The sequence below is a fragment of the Capra hircus genome, chromosome 25 (assembly GCF_001704415.2).
Source record: "Capra hircus breed San Clemente chromosome 25, ASM170441v1, whole genome shotgun sequence".
Taxonomy (NCBI): domain Eukaryota; kingdom Metazoa; phylum Chordata; class Mammalia; order Artiodactyla; family Bovidae; genus Capra; species Capra hircus.
This window is the reverse complement of record NC_030832.1, coordinates 34,401,890-34,425,039: the sequence shown is the minus strand read 5'-3', so window position 1 is coordinate 34,425,039 and position 23,150 is coordinate 34,401,890. Positions and strand designations below refer to the sequence as shown.

At 38.4% G+C, this 23,150-nt stretch overlaps 1 protein-coding gene and 1 pseudogene across 1 annotated transcript in view; both read right to left on the bottom strand.

Annotated features, from left to right (window-relative positions):
- The window catches only part of LOC102181832 (NADPH--cytochrome P450 reductase), a gene marked incomplete in the record, with an annotated part of 1,163,480 nt that overhangs the window by 711,811 nt on the left and 428,519 nt on the right, over positions 1–23,150 (bottom strand).
- Positions 11,860–12,734, bottom strand: LOC102190400 (annotated as a pseudogene).

Here is a 23,150-nt window from a genome sequence, read left to right as displayed (position 1 = left end):
AAAAGACTCAACAAACCTGTCCACCGGCATGCTGGTACTGCGGGAAGTCCTGAAACCCCAGCCATGTGCAGCCATGCTCTCTCACCAGGTACAGGGGCTCCAGATCCATGACCCCTCGGCCCCTAGTCCCACCATGGGCTGGCCAAGATCAGACTCTGAACTCCTGCACCTGCCACAGAAACCCCAGGAGAGTTTCCCCCACCAGTGGGGTAGGTCCAGGACCCACTAGGGTGTGGCTTCAAACACCAATAGGTGGATACCAACCCTGGGATTGTAAAGATCCTTCAGCCCACCATGCCAGGACTCATCTCACTTCCCAGGGGAAATATCAGCTCAGCATCCCCCTAAGCCCTGGCCCCACCCACCAGGAATCCAACACAGTCAGGATTCCCTGGACCCAATACAACTACCAGTGGACTGGCACTAACCCCAGTACACAGGCTCATCCACTAGTGGGTGGATACAGGCCCTAATACCCGATAAGCCTCAGCCTCAGCCACCAGTGATCAATACTAGCCCCAGAATCACTGGGACCTACAGCCAAGTGTGTCAATATCTGGATCAAACAACCAGCATATTGTCAAAAGCAGAAGTATACATTTCTTTTTTAAGGGCAATTGGAACATTCTCCACGTTGGATCACATTCTAGAAGACACAGAAATAAGTCTTAGTTTTTAAGTTTGAAAGCATATAAAGCATCTTATCAAACCATAGCATATGAAACTAGAAATGAACCACAAGGGGGAGAAAGAAGGCAAACATGGAGGCTGAACTAGCACTACTACACAAGCAATGGTCAGTGAAATCATCAAAGAGAAAACTGAAAAATGCTTGCAGACAAATGAAAATTTATTCAAAGTCTGAGAGATAAGGTAAAAACAATTCTAAGTAGTCTCTAGTAATACAAGCTTACCACATATCCCAGCAGACACCCTGAGTCAGCCAACTTTAAATGGATTACATTTTTTTAATACAATGAATATTTAACATTTTGGGTACAAACTAGTTAAAGTCTTTCTGATTTTCTGTAACCTATACATTCTTGACTTAAATGATAAATCAAAGGTGGTTTTTTTCTGCTATTAATTTAGTGGTTCTATAATAGTTTGGGGTCAAAGATTGTTAAGAAAGCATCTGACAAGGCTTTGGCATTACATGTTTCTTATTATAATTCAACCCACCACACAGGAACTGAGGCATAAAACATGTCTTTACCATTTTCTGAAATTATAATTGGATCACTTATACTTAGCAATATTAATACCCCCGATATTTAGCACATATTGAAGAAATATCAACAATGAGCTTCCCTTTATTCTTTGGTAAAAGAAATAAAAAGCATTCTAGATTTTCTAATCAGAAAACTGGAAGTAAAAAGTGAAAGAGAAAGTCGATCAGTCATATCCAATTCTTTGTGACCTTATGGACTACACAGTCCATGGAACTGTTCAGGCCAGAGTACTGGAGTGGGTAGCCTTTCCCTTCTCCAGGGAGTTTTCCCAACCCAGGGATCAAACCCAGGTCTCTCGCATTGCAGGTGGATTCTTACCATATGAGCTGTCAGGGAAGCTCTCTAATCAGAAAGGAAGTGAATAGTGAATTGCATACTTCCAAATTATGAGAATGGAAAGAGCTCACACTGGATACTGCAGTGAACATTGTTTGGATCAAGGATTCATCATTCCCTATGGTGTGATGTAGGGATATGGAAAGTGGATCTAGGATGAAATATCTATGCATGTACATATCAAAGTTCTTGCTGCCTCGAGTTTATAAAGATAACTATCTTTAAGTTTTTTTAAGTGGTTTCTTTTCAAAGTGTGAAGTGGAAACATTTCTCTCTGATCACAAGGGCAAATGAATGTTCCCAGTACATATACTAAATAATTATTTTGCTTCCCAGTAACCTGCAATACCACTACTTTCATATGTTAAAATATATTTTTTTTCTTAACTTTCTCTTTTGTTCAATTAGTATATGTATCTATGAGCCAGTAACATAGGGCCTAAATGACTTCACTGTTTCAGATACTATTGTAGCACAAAAAAGGAATACCATCATTTATGGTTTTAATGCAACAACATTCGCTTTATTATAGTTAGTGATTTCAATGGATCAGGAATTTGCTTAGCTTAGTTAAGTACTTTTAGCTCCACATCTGTCATATGTTTGCAGTTAGAAACAAGTTGAAGTCACCTAAAATGTTTATTCACTCATATCTGGTACCTAAACTAGGAAACCCTGGACAATGAGGACTAGAATAGCTGGTACTATTGAGGTCATAACACTAGGGACCTAATGTGACAGGACGGGTGTCCTTAGAAGAACAGGAAGGGACAACAGAGCTGGCTCTTGTGCACAGAGGAAAGGCTACGTGAGAACACAGTGAGAAGACAGTTGTCTGCAAATCGCAAAGCGAAGCCTCCAGAACCAGCCTTGCTGTCCCCTTGATCATGGACTTCTAGCCTCTTATCTGAGAGAAAATAAACATCTTCTGTGGAAACTACCCAGTCTGGTGTATTCTGTGTGAATCTAAGCCAACTAATATAATGGAGAGACTGATAATGATGATGATGATGAACTGCAATCTAGGTTTGTGAAGAGCAGTTTGAAATGAATCCCAGAATTCAATTCAGTAAATCCAGCCCCTTTCCAATTACCAAGTGTGATGATTTTCCAAAGTAAGAGCATTTTGAATAACAGTCATCAGTCATTCTTCAATACGATCTTTGTGATATCACCAGAGATAGGTAGCATAAATGTGCATCCTAACATTTCTCTCAAGGATCTGAGACAATTTGCAATCAGTATTGCCCCCAGGGCAAGGAGAAATACTCAGCCTTTCTGGGGACTACTGTTCGAAGCAAACACTCATTCCTGGGTGCCAAATGCCACTGTCCTCCCCTGGTCAGAATATAGACCTGAAACAGAGTGCCAGCCATTTCTTCAGCAACCTAGATAACATATTAAAAAGCAGAGACATTACTTTGCCAACAAAGGTCCGTCTAGTCAAGGCTATGGTTTTTCCAGTGGTCATGTATGGATGTGAGAGTTGGACTGTGAAGAAGGCTGAGCACCGAAGAATTGATGCTTTTAAACTGTGGTGTTGAAGACTCTTGAGAGTCCCTTGGACTGCAAGGAGATCCAACCAGTCCATCCTAAAGGAGATCAGTCCTGGGTGTTCATTGGAAGGACTGATGCTGAAGCTGAAACTCCAATACTTTGGCCACATCATACGAAGAGGTGACTCATTGGAAAAGACTCTGATGCTGGGAGGGATTGGGGACAGGAGGAAAGGGGATGACAGAGGATGAGATGACTGTATGGCATCACTGACTCGATGGACATGAGTTTGGGTGAACTCCAGGAGTTGGTGATGGACAGGGAGGCCTGGCGTGCTGCAGTTCATAGGATCGCAAAGAGTTGGACATGACTGAGCAGCTGAACTGAACTGAACTGAACTGAGCCAGTTTATTCATCAGCAGCAGAGAATGGCAATTTGAGGACTGCAAACTTACCAAGCTCTTGTATCAGTTCCTGATGGGTTTCCCTGGTGGCTCAGTTGGCAAAGAATCCACCTGCAATGCAGGAGATTGCCTGCAATGCAGTTGACCCAACTTCAATCCCAGGGTCAGGAAGATACCCTGGAAAAGGAAGTAGCAACCCACTCTTGTATTCTTGCCTATAAAATCCACTGGACAGAGGAACCTGGCAGTCTACAGTCTATGGGATCCTAAGAATTGGACATGACTTAATGACAAAACCACCAAGGCAATAAAAATATTTTTATGGAAGGGAGAAAAGAACTTTAAAGGGTTCTAGTAACTCTCATCTCCTCAGCTCAGGAGTCTCCCAAGAGCTTTTGATGTATCCCTCTCTGAACCACATCATGGAAACTTTTTGAAGATAATAACCTGGAAAAATCATAGAGCTCAACTTGTTTGGTTCCTACGTCTCAGTCATCACTGTAAGTTGTTTATGACATCTAGTATCATGCAAATAATTATTTTATACTATATTCAAGCTTGTTTGCTTATTTTTCCAAAAACTTATATATCAATATTTATAGCAGCTTTACTTATAAATTCAAATATCTGGAAACAATAAAAAAATCAGTTAATGGAGCAAGGGACAAACAAACTGTGATACATCCATTAAATGGAACACCACTCAGCAACAAAATTAATAAACTATTGATAAATACAATAATACACATAAATCTCAACAGCATGAAACTAAGTTCAAGAAGCCAGATTTTAAAAACTACATACTGAATATGATCTAACATACAAAATATATGAAAAATTGTGTCAGAATTGTTTTAGCTAATAAGCAAATTCAACAGTTGCAGGATACAAACTCAACATACAAAAATCAATTGCATCTGTATATATCAACAATGAACCATCTACAAAGCAATTTAAGTAAATAATCTCATTCTCTATAGCATCAGAAAGAATAAATACTTAGAAATAAATTATATAATATAAATTATATGCTATACAATTATTAATTATGTGATACATTATATATCACTGATGAGAGAAATTAAAAACACAAATAAATGAAAAGATATTCCAAGTTCATGAATGGAAAAATAATATTGGTAAAATACCTACATTATCCAAGCAATCTACAGATTTTAAAAAATCCCTATCAAAATTTCAATGATGTTTTTCAAAAGAATTAGGAAGAAACAAGCATGAATTTGATATAGAGTCACAAAGACCCCAAAGTGTGAAAAAAATTTAAGAAAGAACAAACTTAAGACATTACACTTTCTTATTTCTGTGTATGTTTATATATTGAGAGTAATCAAAACGGTGTGGTCCTAGACTTTTAACGTTGTAATGGAGGCATTTTTCAAAAATAAAGTTTTACATATCTGAAAACAGTGTGGTGCCAGTATAAAAAATCAATGGAACCCAATAACAAGATCAGAAATATATGCATGTGTATATGATCAACTGATCTTTGAAAAAGTGGCCAAGATTACACTCTGAAGAAAGAAAAGTCTCTACACAGTGTTGAGAAAACTAGATAACCATATGCAAAGAATGAAACAAGATCCTTGCTACAGTTTGGATGTTTGTGTCCCTAAAATTCATATGTTGAAATCCTCACATTCAATGTTATAACATTAAGATGTGGAGCCTCAGGTAGGTAGTTAGATCATGACGCACATGTTTCATGAATGAAATTAATGTCTTATAAAAGAGGAATGTTGGTGAGGATGTAGAAAAGTTGGAACCCTTATACACTCTTGGTGGGAATATAAATTGATACAGCCACTGTGGAAAGCAATATGGTGGTTCCTAAAATAACTAAAAATAAAACTACTGTATGATCTAACATTTCCATTTCCAGGTACTTTTTCAAAGGAAATGGTATCAGTTTCTCCTCTCTTATCAAATGAAGCATTACTCACAATAGCCAAGATTCTAAAACAACTGAAGTTCAGTCAACAGATGAAAGGACAAAGAAATAGGGCACTTATAAGCAATAGACTATTATTCAGGTGTAAAATGAGGGAAATTATGCCTTTCCGACATTCACGGACCTGGGATATATTAAGTTAGATTATACCAGGTATAGCGAAACAAAAACTGTATTATCTTACTTGCCTGTAGAATCTACTAACAAACAAACTGTTAAAAGTAGAGAGTAGAATGTAAATTTTAGGGACTGAAGGTGTGTGATAAATGGGAAGATACTGCTCAAAGGATCCAAACTTTGAGTTATAACATGAATAAAGTCTGGGAATCTAATATAAACTATGTTGGCTACATGTGCGTGTGCTCAGTCGTGTCCAATTCTTCACGACCTCATGAACTGTAGCTCACCAGGCTCCTCTGTCCATGAGATTTCCCAGGCAACAACATTGAAGCGAGTTGCCATTTCCTGCTCTAGGGGACCTTCCTGACCCAGGGATTGAACCTGCCTTCCGTATGTCGCCTGCATTGGCAGGCGGATTCTTTACCACTGGCGCCACCTGGTGGCTCAGATAGTAAAGAATCCTCGTGCAATGCCGGAGACCTGGGCTGGATCCGTTGGTAAGGAAGATCCCTCCTGGAGGAGGGCATTGTAACCCACTTCGGTGTTCTTGCCTGGAGAATCCCCATGGACAGAGGACCCTGACGGGCTACGGTCCATTACATGGGGTCGCAAAAGTAGAACACGAGTGAGCCATAAGCACAGCGCCACCTGGGAAGCTTATGTTGGTTGGCTATAGTTTATTAAACCATATTGTACCCTTGTTTGTTTGTTTGCTTGTTTCTATTTTTTGCCTCACCATGCAGCAAGAGGGATCTTAGTTCTCCCACCACGGATCCAACTCAAGCCTGCTGCCTTAGGGGTGGCAAGTCAACCTCTTCAACAAAGCATATGTGAATAAAATCATCACACTGTACTTCTGAAATATATACTTTAGTTTGTCAATTATATTCCAATAAATCTAGGAGGGAAAGTCTACATACAGTATGATTCAGTTTAATTGGCAAATGGCAAAGCAAATGGAAAATGGCAAAACCTAAAGGAATGGAAATGGACCTGTGTCTTCCAGGACCTGGAGATGAAGGCAGAAGGTGACTACAAAGGTGCTGAAGAAAGATGAAACATTCTGCATATTGAATATGACAGTGACTACATGGCGTGTATTTGTCAAAACTTGTAGAACTTCGATTTTTTTTTAAATGACAGATGTACTGTGAAGATCATGTTATTAAAAAAGCTTAAAAAAACAGAGGTCATACATTGAAAGTACAGATACTTGGAAAATGTGAAACAAGACACAATCCAGTTTAAAACAGTGGGGGATGATCCAGAGAGGTGATATGGGGTGGGAGGTGGGAGGGGGGTTCAGGATTGGGAACTCATGCATATCCGTGGCTGATTCATGTCAATGTATGGCAAAACCAATACAGTATTGTAAAGTAAAATAAAGTAAAAATAAAAATTAAAAAAAGTTCAAAAAGCTAAAGTTCCAAACTAGAAACTTAGGAAGACTTGAACATAATAGAAGACCTGCTAAGTGGAAGACCTATGCAGTTTGTGTATAAAAATTCTGAATTCTCTGAAGATCAAATTCTTTCCCAATCAAATCTTATTCAGAAAACTAACTAAATGTAGTTTTAACTAGAATAGCTTATTGAAATTTTGTTTTAAAGTATGAATATGTAAGAATAAACATAGCTCTGATAAAGTATACTAATAAAGGAGTCCTAGACTTATGAGATATAAAGGTTATTTTAAATAAAATATAATTATATTCTGTGTTAAATGATACATGAATAAAGAGGTCAAGTGAAGATAATAGCACCCTGAATTTGGTCTGAACACATGCCATAGTTTTTTATTGCATAGTTGAAATATAAAAGCTATGGGGAAAAATAATTATGCATCTAAAAAAATAGCAACCTAGAGCAATAATTAGAATATAATCCCCACTTAACTCCTTACATCAAATGAGTGTAGAGGGTTTAAAATTTTAAATATAAAACACAAAACAAACAAACAAAAAAACCTGAAAAGTAAAATGTGGAGAAAATGTGGAAGAGTATTTTGATTACATTAAAATAGGGAAAATCTCTAATAGCAAGACAAAAAAAGCTACAGAATAGTGGTCGATTTAATTTTGTGAATTTAAAAATATTTATTTGTAGACAAAAAAATTCTGTGTAGTATAAAAGTAAGAAAAACAAATCAAAAGCTAGAAAACTAATAATTCCATAAAAGAAGTAAATCAGATCATTTTTAAAGTATATAATTAAATGTCATTAAGTATGGATAAAGATGAGCAATCAATTAAAACACATAAAATTTCTTACTAAGCAATGCATGAAAAAGGGATACAGATCATTTTAAGTCTTTAAAAAGATAACAAATTCAACTTTATTTATCTGTAGATAAAGTATACAAATAAAACATGTTCATTAGTCAGACTTTCATATATCATAAGTGTTTTCCAGGCACTAGTTTTTTCAGTTCATTTCAGTTCACTCAGTTCTGTCCGACTCTTTGTGACCCCATGAATCGCAGTACGCCAGGCCTCCCTGTCCATCACCAACTCCCGGAGTTCACTCAAACTTACGTCCATCGAGTCAGTGATGCCATCCAGCCATCTTATCTCCTGTTGTCCCTTTCTCCTCCTGTCGCCAATCCCTACCAGCATCAGAGTCTTTTCTGATGAGTGAACTCTTCAAATGAGGTAGCCAAAGTATTGGAGTTTCAGCTTTAGCATCAGTCCTTTCAAAGAACACTCAGGACTGATCTCCTTTAGAATGGACTGGTTGTATCTCCTTGCAGTCCAAAGGACTCCAGAGAATCTTCTACAACATCACAGATCAAAAGTATCATTTTGGAATGTGTCAACAGGGCATTTTCCAAACTGAGTGGAGAAAAAACTGAGGAAAACATGAATAGGACTGAATACATCAGTGCTATTGTATTTTTATAACACAGTTAAGTGGTATAAGAAAACACAATAAATTAGTTTTATATACACTTGTATGTAAAAACCTTCAGAAGGTAGAGAAGTAAAATGCAAAATTTATACACAGAGACATAGTAACAAAACTATGTGAAAAATACATATTTTTGCAAAGATCATTAGTTAAAGAGCTTTAGAAACTAAGCAGAGTGCTGCCAGAGAAGCCAATGGCCCCCACTCCAGTGGGGTGGAGACTCGATGGATTTGATGGACGTGAGTCTGAGTGAACTCCGGGAGAGATGGGATTCTTGCCTGGAGAATCCCAGGGACGGGAGATCCTGGTAAGCTGCCATCTATGGGGTCGCACAGAGTCAGACACGATGGCAGCGATTTAACAGCAGCAGCAGCAGCAGAGTGACTGCATCTGCAGGAACTGGGAGCTCCGGTTTGGGATGAGCAGAACTGTCACTCTACAGTACAGACTTTGCATAAGTTGTATTTCATATGTATTATTATCCACTATATTTTCAATACAGTGGGCTTCACAAGTAGCTCGAATGGTAAAGAATCTGCCTGCACTGCAGGAGACCAGGGTTCAATCCCTGGGTCAGGAAGATCTTCCCCTGGAAAAAGAAATGACAACCCACTCTGGTACTCTTACCTGAAGAATTCCATGGACAGAGGACCTGGCGGGCTACAGTCCATGGGATCACAAAGAGTCAGATATGACTGTGAACTAACACATTTTCATACTTTATTTTAAAAATTAAATAATACATTAAAACATAATATGTAACACAAATGAAATTGAATAGAGTATGGTCTATATAGAACTTTATTTTTTAACTAGTACAATAAAAATAGTGAAGGTAAAACAAAAAAATACTACTAAAATAAAACAAAGAATGAGAAAGAATTAAAAGTGAATCAGAAATTGAGCAAAAAATATTGTGTTTATAAAATTGTCATTCACTAGTAAATAGCATATTATTGGGGACTCCCCATTTCAACTGCACTTTACCTCTCTAGGTGCCCTAGTAAAACAGACATTATAAATTTTACATTTTTGCAAAGAAACTTAATAAAATCACAACTATACAGTTCATTTTTAAATAACATTTTTATAAACCCTTAATTAAAAGTTTCCATTAGATTTATGAAATCTTTACTCTCCAAGATTAGTGGCTTTAATATTAAAATACTTTTGTCATGAGGGATAATGCACTTATTTACCACCTGGAATAACATAGTTTTCTCCAGAGCTTCTTCATGCCATTAGTCAACTTAGAATTTCTTCAGTTCAGTTCAGTTCAGTCTCTCAGTCATGTTTGACTCCTTGCAACCCCATGCATCGTAGCACGCCAGGCCTCCCTGTCCATCACCATCTCCCGGAGTTCACTCAGACTCACGTCCATCGAGTTCGTGATGCCATCTAGCCATCTCATCCTTGGTTGTCCCCTTCTCCTCCTGCCCCCAATCCCTCCCAGCATCAGAGTCTTTTCCAATGAGTCAACCCTTTGCATGAGGTGGCCAAAGTGCTGGAGCTTCAGCCTTAGCATCATTCCTTTCAAAGAAATCCCAGGGTTGATCTCCTTCAGAATGGACTGGTTGGATCTCCTTGCAGTCCAGGGAACTCTCAAGAGTCTTCTCCAACACCACAGTTCGAAAGTATCAATTCTTCAGCACTCAGCCTTCTTCACAGTCCAACTCTCACATCTATACACGACCACAGGAAAACTCATAGCCTTGACTAGATGGACCTTAGTCGGCAAAGTAATGTCTCTGCTTTTGAATATGCTATCTAGGTTGGTCATAACTTTTCTTCTAAGGAATATGCATATTTTAATTTCATGGCTGCAGTCACCATCTGCAGTGATTTTGGAGCCCCCCCAAAAAAAGTCTGACCCTGTTTCTACTGTTTCTGTATCTATTTCCAATGAAGTGATGGGACCGGATGCCATGATCTTCGTTTTCTGAGTGTTGAGCTTTAAGCCAACTTTTTCACTCTCCTCTTTCACTTGCATCAAGAGGCTTCTTAGCTCCTCTTCACTTTCTGCTAAGGGTGGTGTCATCTGCATATCTGAGGTTATTGATATTTCTCCCGGCAATCTTGATTCCAGCTTGTGCTTCTTCCAGTCCAGTGTTTCTCATGATGTACTCTGCATATAAGTTAAATAAGCAGGGTGACAATATACAGCCTTGATGTACTCATTTTCCTATTTGGAACCAGTCTGTTGTTCCATGTCCAGTTCTAACTGTTGCTTCCTGACCTGCATACAGATTTCTCAAGAGGCAGGTCAGGTGGTCTTGTATTCCCATCTCTCTAGAATTTTCCACAGTTTATTGTGATCCACACAGTCAAAGTCTTTGGTATAGTCAATAAAGCAGAAATAGATGTTTTTCTGGAACTCTACTGCTTTTTCCATGATCCAGCGGATGTTGGCAATTTGATCTCTGGTTCCTCTGCCTTTTCTAAAACCAGCTTGAACATCAGGGTGTTCAGGGTTCATGTATTGCTGAAGCCTGGCTTGGAGAATTTTGAGCATTACTTTACTAGTGTGTGAGATGAGTGCAATTGTTGGGTAATTTGAGCATTCTTTTTTTTTTTTTTTTTTTTGCATTGCCTTTCTTTGGAATTGGAATGAAAACTGACCTTTTCCAGTCCTGTGGCCACTGCTGAGGTTTCCAAATTTTCTGGCATATTGAGTGCAGCACTTTCACAGCATCATCTTTCAGGATTTGAAACAGCTCAATTGGAATTCCATCACCTCCACTAGCTTAGTTCGTAGTGATGCTTTCTAAGGCCAACTTGGCTTCACATTCCAAGATGTCCAGCTCTAGATTAGTGATCACATCATCATGATTATCTGGGTCATGAAGATCGTTTTTGTACAGTTCTTCCGTGTATTCTTGCCACCTCTTCTTAATATCTTCTGCTTCTGTTAGGTCCATACCATTTCTGTCCTTCATCGAGCCCATCTTTGCATGAAATGTTCCCTTGGTATCTCTAATTTTCTTGAAGAGATCTCTAGTCTTTCCCATTCTGTTATTTTCCTCTATTTCCTTGGATTGATCACTGAAGTAGGCTTTCTTATCTGTTCTTGCTATTCTTTGGAACTCTGCATTCAGATGCTTATATCTTTTCTTTTCTCCTTTACTTTTCACCTCTCTTTTTTTCACAGCTATTTGTAAGGCCTCCCCAGCCAGCCATTTTGCTTTTTTGCATTTCTTTTCCATGGGGATGGTCTTGATCCCTGTCTCCTATACAATGTCATGAACCTCATTCCATAGTTCATCAGGCACTCTATCTATCAGATCTAGGTCCTTAAATCTATTTCTCACTTCCACTGTATAATCATAAGGGATTTGATTTAAGTCATACCTGAATGGTCTAGTGGTTTTTCCTACTTTCTTCAATTTGAGTCTGAATTTGGAATTTCTTAGACTGTAGATTAATGGGTTCAACATGGGGGTTATAAGTGTATAAAATACACTCAAAATGATTTGTCAATGGGGAAGGTCTTAGCAGGTCTTACATAAAATACAGGTCTTACATACATGAAAATACAAGCAGACAACCAGAGGGATGTGGGAACCATATGTCTGGAGGGTTTTCTGCCACCCTTCCTGACTCGGGTTCTTCAGAGAGTGCAGGATGACTCCATAGGAGATGAGTAACAGTAAGAAAACAATATTGCAGATCAGTCCTCCATTGGCCACAACTAAGATGCCTATGATGTTGGTGTCAGTACAGACGAGTTTCAGTAAAGGGAACAGAGAAAGTGATCAATGACATCGGGGCCACAGAATGGGAGACTATAAATGTGAGAAGATTAATTACTGAGTGCACAAAGCCACCAACAAATGACAACACCAGAAGCATGAAACACACCCTTTGCCTCATGATCACCAAATAATGCAAGGGCTTACAGATGGCCACATAGCGGTCACAGGCCATCACCAGCAGAAGGACGATCTCTGATCCACCAAAAAAAGTGCTCTGTAAACAGCTGGGTCAGACAAGTTTGGAAGGATATGGTATCTTCCCCAAAGTACAAGTCTGAAATCAATCTAGGGAAGATAGAAGAGGCATACATTAGATCTATAAATGATAAGCAAGCAAGAAAAATGTGCATAGGTGAGTTGAGGGTCTTACTGACAGTTATAGTCACAACAATGAGCAGATTTCCCCCCAGAGTGAAAATGTAGAAGGGCAAGAACAGAACAAAAAGGACTTTCTGCTCCTTTGGATTCTGTGTGAGGCCCAGGAGGGCAAAGTAAGTTACATTGTTCCATGGTTCCATCCAGTCTGGACAGGAACTGAGTTCACACATTAAAACAGTTTACCTACAAATCAAGATGGGAGGGGGGGGCAGTTTATGCATTATAAACTTCATCTTTTTTAGTCAGCCAATTAAAAGAATTTACATGAATTATGTATTTGTGTCCAATGTGTCACAGATATTATGAATACCAAGTTAAATAAGGCATATTTTCCTACCCTCAGTAAATAGATAATTCCAGAACCATGTAGTAAGTACCTTTATAAGAATATTCACACAAGTTTATAGTCAATATACATATATATTAATCAAGCTAAAGCATAACATCAATCAAGCTCAGTATAAAATCAATCAAGCTGAAGTCAGAGAAGGCTTTACAGAGGAAGCAATTTTTAAAATGTTTTTTAAAGGAAATGTCTATTTAGTTCTTTGGCCCATTTTTTGATTGGGTCATTTATTTTTCTGGAATTGAGCTGCATAAGTTGCTTGTATATTTTTGAGATTAGTTGTTTGTCAGTTTATTATTATTCTATTATTTTCTCCCATTCAGAAGGCTGTCTTTTCACCTTGCTTATACTTTCCTTTGTTGTGCAGAAGCTTTTAATTTTAATTAGATCCCATTTGTTTATTTTTGCTTTTATTTCCAGAATTCTGGGAGGTGGATCATAGAGGATCCTGCTGTGATTTATGTCTGAGAGTGTTTTGCCTATGTTCTCCTCTAGGAGTTTTATATGAAACAAGAATATGAGAAAGGAATTCCTTTAAAAGGTACACCATATATAAAGTCACAAAGGTATAATACTTAAGATCCATTTAAGCTAATTTCAATGTTCACTGTTAGTAGGTAAAACTATAAATAGAAGGTCACTGTCCTGAATTGTGTCAAACCTCACTGAAACTTCTTTCCTAAGGTCTTCAGTTGGATATTCCTCATTTTCTAATCAGTAAATGCCAAAGCACTGTAAGTTTGTCTCCAGGCTCTAGCTTTCCATCTATTTTCACCTTTGTCTTTAAATTCTACATAAATATGTGCAAAGACTATAAAAACATAACCATTGTTACAAATGGAGCTTTGGATCCTGGCACATGCTACATTTTATTTTGCTGGACAATAGAAAGAACTATGAGACAGCTGTGAAACAATGCAAAACAAAATATATGCAACATCTCCAACTTTGGACGTACAATTGGATATCCATTTAACACATGCAGAAATAAGTTTTAAATATTCCACAATAAAAAGGGAATTTCTCATCTTGTTAAATATCAACTTCCATGTTACTGCTCAAAAAAACCAAAAGCTTCATCATGTTCTTCACTCCCTAGTGTTCTCATCTTACTAAGGGATACCTTTAGCAAACCTTGTTGTCTCTACTTCTAAATACATCACAAATTGGATCATTTGCTACTTGCATTTTCTTCACGGCCTAAAACAATGGCCTCCTGCCCTGTTTCTCCACTTCTATTCTGGCCTCCAATAAATGTGTTCTCTTAAAGCTATCAGTGAATATAATGCAGAAGACCTGGATTTGATCCTTTGAAGCAAGAAATGGCAAACTACTCCAGTATTCTTGCTTGGAAAATCCCATGGACAGAGGAGACTGGTGGGCTACAATCCACAAGGTCACAAGAGTCAGACTCAACTGACTATGTATGCATATAAAGTCAGTTTCAATCACATGCTGACAATATAATATATCACATTTAAACTTAATGAGAAATGTAATCTCTGTTTCATAGTTGAAGAAATTAAGGCACAGAACATTAAATTAATATTTCCAGGGTCACACATTTTTAAGTGATAAAACTAGAATTGATTCTAAATTTGATTTATTTCAAGGTGATTAAATTTCCTCAATAGTAAAGAAAACCACACAATTATGACGCCTACTTCCCACTATTTACTATTGGCCTTACTTGTGGAGGCTTGCTCATTATCTTCAGAATAAATATTAAAATCACTCATATGCATCTTGAATTCTTCTTTCATCCAGTTTGATAACAGAAGGAAAAGGTTTGCATTATTTCTTAAAGAAATATCTTATATCACTCCAGTGTCTGTCCATTTTCTCCATGAGTTTTCTGACTATTCAAAAGAGTTTTTTATTTGTATAAGTTATTTAAAGAAATTTCATGCATATGCAGAAAGAAATTACCACATTAGGATAATTTATCAAAAATTGAACAAATCCTATATTTACATAGAAAGATAGCAACCAGTCATTTCCCAAGAAAATGTGTCTATAGTAATTTATTTTCCTACTAATATCAAAATAGAAAAATACCATTCAATTGCTTAGATCTTCTCTTTTCATTTTGTTGGTAAAGCTAGAATACTTGAACCTAGACTTTGACAGAGATTCTTGTGTTTTTCTCTTTTTTATGCAATGTTTTAAGCCTAAAAAAGGACCTCCTAAAATTTTACATCAGTTCTTAAAAGGACATCATCTTTTTCCTGATATTGATAATGATAACTAGACACATCCCTTCTAGCTACATTTATCACTGAGTCCTGAAACCAATATCAATCCTTCCTTAATTAAATTCACTGGGATGTTCAACTAAATGTTAAAACTACCTGTACATGTAAAGATACTATAAGGTCAAATCACATAATTAGGTCAGAAAGTGTAACATGGAGGAAAATATGGTCTTAAAACCATTATGAAGTTACTGCAACTCAGGAGTGAAATATCAGACCAGGCATTTTGTTCCAGTTTGACTAATTAAAGACAAACTTCCCAACTGCCACAACAAATTCATGTTTCTTTTTATTTAATTAATATTATATTTATTTACCTTAAATTTTTGTTAGATATATAATTTTATCACCAGTTGATAAGTGATTACTAGTTATTTACCTAGTAGTTATTTTTAAGCTAAGTTTCCTGTTTAATGCCACCAACTGTACCATGAGTGAGTGAGTGAAAGTCACTCAGTCGTGTCTGACTCTCTGTGACCCCATGGACTGTAGCCTGCCAGGCTTCTCTGCTCATGGAATTTTCCAGGCAAGAGTACTAGAGTGGGTTGTCATTTCCTTCTCCAGGGGATCTTCCCAACCCAGGGATCAAATCCAGGTTTCCAGCATTGCAGGCAGACATTTTACCATCTGAGCCACAGGGAAGCCCCATTCACTGACAATATGACAACAAATAAAGTACAGTGACAGAAATAAAAGAGGGAATTTTTCTATGGATAATGTAATCGGAGAAGGTGGTTTTTAGGGTGGTGCTGAAGCTGAAATCCAAACATTAGAATGTGGCTACCATTGGAAACACTGTTACAAACAATAAAATTAAGTAAAATTTAATTAATTATAAAATCACTTCAGAGATGATACAATCTATTTGTGGAAAATTCTAAAAGTTCCAAGAAAAGTTTTGAAGATCTGTGTTTCTACAACGTGGTGAAAGTGTGCACACTTCTCTTACTCCTAATTTTTAAGGGGAAAGTGTTCAACTTTTCTATAGAGTCTAACATTCCCTGTGGATGTGTCATACACAGCTCTATCATCAGTTCAGTTCAGTCGCTCAGTCATGTCTGACTCTTTGTGACCCCATGAATCGCAGCACGCTAGGCTTCCCTGTCCATCACCAACTCCTGGAGTTCACTCAGACTCACGTCCATCGAGTCAGTGATGCCATCCAGGCATCTCAACCTCTGTCATCCTCTTCTCCTCCTACCCCCAATCCCTCCCAGCATCAGAGTCTTTTCCAATGAATCAACACTTCACATGAGGTGACCAAAGTACTGGAGTTTCAGCTTTAGCATCATTCCTTCAAAAGAACAACCAGGACTGAGGTCCTTTAGAATGGACTCGTTGGATCTCCTTGCAGTCCAAGAGACTCTAAAGAGTCTTCTCCAACACCACAATTCAAAAACATCAATTTTTCTGTGCTCAGCTTTCTTCAGTCCAACTCTCACATCCATACATGACTACTGGAAAAACCACAGCCTTGACTAGATGGACTTTTGTTGACAAAGTAGTCTCTGCTTTTTAATATGCTATCTAGGTTGGTCATAACTTTTCTTCCAAAGAGTAAGCGTCTTTTAATTTCATGGCTGCAGTCACCATCTGCAGTGATTTTGGAGCCCCCCAAAATAAAGTCTGACACTGTTTCCAAAGTTTCCCCATCTATTTCCCATGAAGTGATGGGACAAGATGCCATGATCTTCGTTTTCTGAATGTTGAGCTTTAAGCCAACTTTTTCACTCTCCTCTTTCAGCAAGAGGCTTTTTAGTTCCTCTTCACTTTCTTCCATAAGGGTGACATCATCTGCATATCTGAGGTTATTGATATTTCTCCCAGCAATCTTGATCCCAGCTTGTGCTTCTTCCAGCCCAGCGTTTCTCATTATGTACTCTGCATATAAGTTAAATAAGCATGATGACAATATACAGCCTTGACATACTCCTTTTCCTATTTGGAACCAGTCTGTTGTTCCATGTCCAGTTCTAACTGTTGCTTCCTGACCTGCATATAGGTTTCTCAAGAGGCAGGTCAAGTGGTCTGATATTGCCATCTCTTTCAGAATTTTACCCAGTTTATTGTGATCCACACAGTCAAAGGCTTTGGCATACTCAATAAAGCAGAAATAGATGTTTTCCCGGAACTCTTTTGCTTTTTTGATGATCCAGCAGATGTTAGCAATTTGGATTCTGGTTCCTCTGCCTTTCCTAAAACCAGCTTGAACATCTGGATGTTCACGATTCACATACTGCTGAAGCCTGGCTTGGAGAATTTTGAGCATTACTTTACTAACCTGTGAGATGAGTGCAATTGTGAGGTAGTCTGAGCATTCTTTGGCATTGCCTTTCTTTGGGATTGGAATGAAAACTGACCTTTTCCTTTCCTGTGGCCACTGCTGAGTTTACCAAATTTGCTGACATACCGAGTCCAGCACTTTGACAGCATCATCTTTCAGGATTTGAAACAGCTCAACTGGAATTCCATCACTTCCACCATCTTTGGTCGTAGTGATGCTTTCTAAGGCCAACTTGACTTCACATTCCAGGATGTCTGGCTCTAGGTGAGTGATCACACCATCATGATTATCTGGTTCATGAAGATCTTTTTTGTACAGTTCTTCCGTGTATTCTTGCCACCTCTTCTTAATATCTTCTGCTTCTGTTAGGTCCATACCATTTCTGTCCTTTATCGAGCCTATCTTTGCATGAAATGTTTCCTTGGTATCTCTAATTTTCTTGAAGAGATCTCTAGTCTTTCCCATCCTGTTATTTTCCTCTATTTCTTTGCATTGATCCCTGAGGAACACTTTCTTATCTCTTCTTGCTATTCTTTGGAACTCTGCATTCAGATGCTTATATCTTCCCTTTTCTTCTTTGCTTTTCGCTTCTCTTCTTTTCACAGCTATTTGTAAGGCCTCCCCAGACAGCCATTTTGCTTTTTTACATTTCTTTTCCACGGGGTTGGTCTTAATCTCTGTCTCCTGTACAACATCACGGAGCTCCATTCATAGTTCATCAGGCACTCTGTCTATCAGATCTAGTCCCTTAAATCTACCTCTCACTTCCACTGTATAATCATACAGGATTTGATTTAGGTCATACCTGAATGGTCTATCGTGGTTTGGTACATTTCTTTTGTTCCTAATTGTTGAAAAGTTTTCATCTCGAAAGGATGTTAAATTTCTATGGTGTCAATAAATACAACAAAGAGGAAATTAAGAATATAATTCCATCTATGAGATCATCAAAGAGAATAAGATAATTAAAAGTAAACGTAAGTGAAAGTTGCTCAGTTATGTCTGACTCTTTGTGACTCCATGGACTATATATTCCATGGAATTCTCCAGGCCAGAATACAGGAGTGGGTAGCCTTTCCCTTCTCCAGGGGATCTTCTCAACCCAGGGATCAAACCCAGGTTTCCCTCATTGCAGGTGTATTCTTTACTAGTTAAGCCACCAGTGAAGTCCAAAAGTAAATTTCAGTGAGAAGCAAAGTCTTCTACACTGAAAACTACAAAATACTACTGAAAGATGTTACAAAAAGCACACAAATATAAAAAGATATTCATGAGCTGAAATACTTAATATTATTAAGATGTTGACACTGCATAAAGTTATTTGGATATTCAATATAATCCCTATCAAAATCCGCCAAACTGTTTTTATTTTCTTTTTGGCAGAAATAGAAAAAATGCCTCCTAAAAATTATTCGAAATCTCAATGGACTCCAAACAGCCAAAACAATCTTGAAAAAGAAGAACATATTTGGAAGTCTCCTATTTTTGATTCTAAAGCACTATAAAACGATGATAATAATAGCAGTGTGGATTTGGCATAAAAGCAGACATATACGAGAATGGCCATCATTCAGAGTGGTCTTCCCTGATAGCTCATAAGGTAAAGAGTTTGTCTACAATGTGCGAGACCTGGGTTCGATCTCTGGGTCGGGAAGATTCCCTGGAGAAGGAAACAGCAACCCACTCTAGTATTTTTGCCTAGAAAATCCCGTGGACAGAGGAGCGTGGTGCAGGCTACTGTGCATGGGGTCACGAAGAGTCAGGGCACGACTGAGCAACTTCACTTCACTTCACTTCACTTCGTCATGCAGAGTAAAAACCCTGAGCTCAGTTTTCCAACAGTGACACCAAAAGAACAACTACTTATGAAACAACTACTGATGGGAAAGAAAGTAGGGAAAAAAAATTCTCTGAAACAAAAGATACCAGGAAGATCCCACAACAAAAGATAGGAAGAATAGAAACACAACATTGTTAAGACCCCTGCATCACAAATGGGTGGATAATGACAACTGCAGCGTTTCTCCCCAAGGAGTGAAAAGTCTGCGCACTACATTGAGCTCCTCAGCCAAGGAGTCCTACATGAGGAAGATGGCCCACAAAATAACATGTCTTGAAGGCCAGTGGGGCTTACTTTAGAGAGAGCCAGAAGATGGATGTAGACCATAGAGACGCCTCCCTAAAAGACCCCACACCAAATCACACAGGCTCCAGCAGCCAACCAGGGCAGAAACTGTCATTTGGTGGATTTTGAATGAGACTCACTTGCTGATCTTGGGGCATTTTCTAGAGAGGCAGGAAGAATTTGAGACTCTCCGTGGGGAGACATGCTTGGAGCAGCCATTCTGAGGAACCAGCCTCCATCAGGACACTAGTGCTGGCAAGCTTTGCTTTGGAGCCCCCACCACTGTCAGTCGGCTCCGTACCTAGGAAGCCCCAAACCAATGGGCAAAGGATACAACCTGTCCACCAGCAAGCTGGCTACTGTGGGAAGTTCTGAAACCCCAGCCACCTGTGAACATGCTTGCTCACCAGCGGCTGGGCAGCAAATCCATGATTCCTTGGTCTTCAGCCCCATCCATGGGCAGGCCAAGACCAGGTTCTGAACTCCTGGACCCTGCCACCAGAGAACCCAGGACCAGTTTCACCCAACAGTGAGCTGGCACAGCTTCAGGACCCATTAGGGCCTGGCTTCAAACACCAATGGGTAGACAGCAACCCTGTGATCATAAAGATCCTTCAGCCCACTATGTCAGGACTCAGCTCACTCATCAGGGAACACACTGGTCCCTAGCCTCATCCACCAGCTCAAGGATCCACAGACAGAAATCCCCAGACCCAACATCTCCACTGGTGAACTAGCACTGGTGAAAGAAATATAATGCACTTTAGATCTTCTAACCAGAAAGAAATTTAAATGGTGAATTAAATACTTCCAGATTATCAGAATGAGAAGAATTCATACCTGGATATAGCAGTGAATGTGGTCTCATCAAGGATTCCTCACATATGCTATGATTCCTCACATAGGGACATGAAATGTGGATCCAGGATGAAAGATCTCTGTATATACCTCTCAAAGTTCTTGTTCTTCCTGTCCAAGTTATAAGGATGATTATCTTTATGCTTTTTAAAGTGAATCATTTTCATTATTTAGGCTTCCCAGGTGGCTCAGTGGTAAAGAACCTGCTGGGTTGGAAAGATCCCCTGGAGGAGGAAATGGCAACCTACTCCAGTATTCTTGCTGTGATAATCCCCAGACAACAGAATACAATCTACGAGGTGGCAAAGAGTCAGACACAACTGAGCAACTTAGCACACTTTCACATTTACATATTTAACCCACATAGGATATACATTTTCTTTTTTTTTTTTCCAGGTGTTCAAGCTGGTTTTATTTTATTTTTTAACTTTTTATTTTTACTTTATTTTACTTTATAATACTGTATTGGTTTTGCCATACATTGACATGAATCCACCACGGGTGTACATGCGATCCCAAACATGAAACCGCCTTCCACCTCCCTCCCCACAACATCCCTCTGGGTCATCCCCGTGCACCAGCCCCAAACATGCTGTATCCTACATTGAACATAGACTGGTGATTCGTTTCTTACATGATAGTATACATGTTTCAATACCATTCTCCCAAATCATCCCACCCTCTCCCTCTCCCTCTGAGTCCAAAAGTCCATTATACACATCTGTGTCTTTTTTGCTGTCTTGCATACAGGGTCATCATTGCCATCTTTCTAAATTCCATATATATGTGTTAGTATACTGTATTGGTGTTTTTCTTTCTGGCTTACTTCACTCTGTATAATCGGCTCCAGTTTCATCCATCTCATCAGAACTGATTCAAATGTATTCTTTTTAATGGCTGAGTAATACTCCATTGTGTATATGTACCACAGCTTTCTTATCCATTCATCTGCTGATGTACATTCGAATTATAAGAGTCCCAGAAGAAGAAGACAAAAAGAAAGACTATGAGAAAATCCTTGAGGAGATAATAGTTGAAAACTTCCCTAAAATGGGGAAGGAAATAATCACCCAAGTCCAAGAAACCCAGAGAGTTCCAAATAGGATAAACCCAAGGCGAAACACCCCAAGACACATATTAATCAAATTAACGAAGATCAAACACAAAGAACAAATATTAAAAGAAGCAAGGGGAAAAAAAAACAAATAACACACAAGGGGATTCCCATAAGGATAACAGCTGATCTTTCAATGGAAACTCTTCAGGCCAGGAGGGAATGGCAAGACATACTTAAAGTGATGAAAGAAAATAACCTACAGCCAAGATTACTGTACCCAGCAAGGATCTCATTCAAATATTAAGGAGAAATCAAAAGCTTTACAGACAAGCAAAAGCTGAGAGAATTCAGCACCACCAAACCAGCTCTCCAACAATGGCTAAAGGATATTCTCTAGACAGGAAACACAAAAAGGGTATATAAACCCAAACCCAAAACAATAAAGTAAATGATAACAGGATCATACTTATCAATAATTACCTTATACGTAAATGGATTGAATGCCCCAACCAAAAGACAAAGATTGGCCAAATGGATACAAAAACAAGACCCCTCTATATGCTGTTTACAAGAGACCCACCTCAAAACAAGGGACGCATACAGACTGAAAGTGAAGGGCTGGAAAAAGATATTCCATGCAAATAGAGACCAAAAGAAACCAGGAGTAGCAATACTCATCTCCGATAAAATAGACTTTAAAATGAAGGCTGTGAAAAGAGATAAAGAAGGCCACTACATAATGATCAAAGGATCAATCCAAGAAGAAGATATAACAATTATCAATATATATGCACCCAATATAAGAGCACCACAATATGTAAGACAAATGCTAACAAGTATGAAAGGGGAAATTAACAATAACACAATAATAGTGGGAGACTTTAATACCCCACTCACACCTATGGACAGATCAACTAAACAGAAAATTAACAAGGAAATGCAAACTTTAAATGATACATTAGACCAGTTAGACCTAATTGATATCTATAGGACATTTCACCCCAAAACAATGAATTTCACCTTTTTCTCAAGTGCTCATGGAACCTTCTCCAGGATAGATCACATCCTGGGCCATAAATCTAACCTTTGATGAAATTAAAAATATCGAAATCATTCCAACCATCTTTTCTCACCATAATGCATTAAGATTAGATCTCAATTACAGGAGAAAAACTATTAAAAATTCCAACATATGGAGGTTGAACAACACACTTCTGAATAACCAACAAATCACAGAAGAAATAAAAAAAGAAATTAAAATATGCATAGAAACTAATGAAAATGAAAACACAACAACCCAAAACCTGTAGGATATACATTTTCAAGTAGTGTGAAGAGGAAATACTCATTCCTTTCTAACCAGCTGGTAAAGAATTTACCTGCAATGTGGGAGACCTGGGTTTGATCCCTGGGTTGGGAAGATTCCCTGGAGGAAGGAAACGTTACCCACTCTGATATTCTGGCCTGCAGAATTCCATGGACTGTATCGTCCATGGGCTCACAAGAGTCAGGCACGACTGAGCTACTTTCACTTTTCTGATTAGAAGAATTAATGAATTTTCCCAGTACATGTACAGAATAATTATTCTGTTTCCCACTAACCTTCAGTAACACTACTTTGAAATATTAAA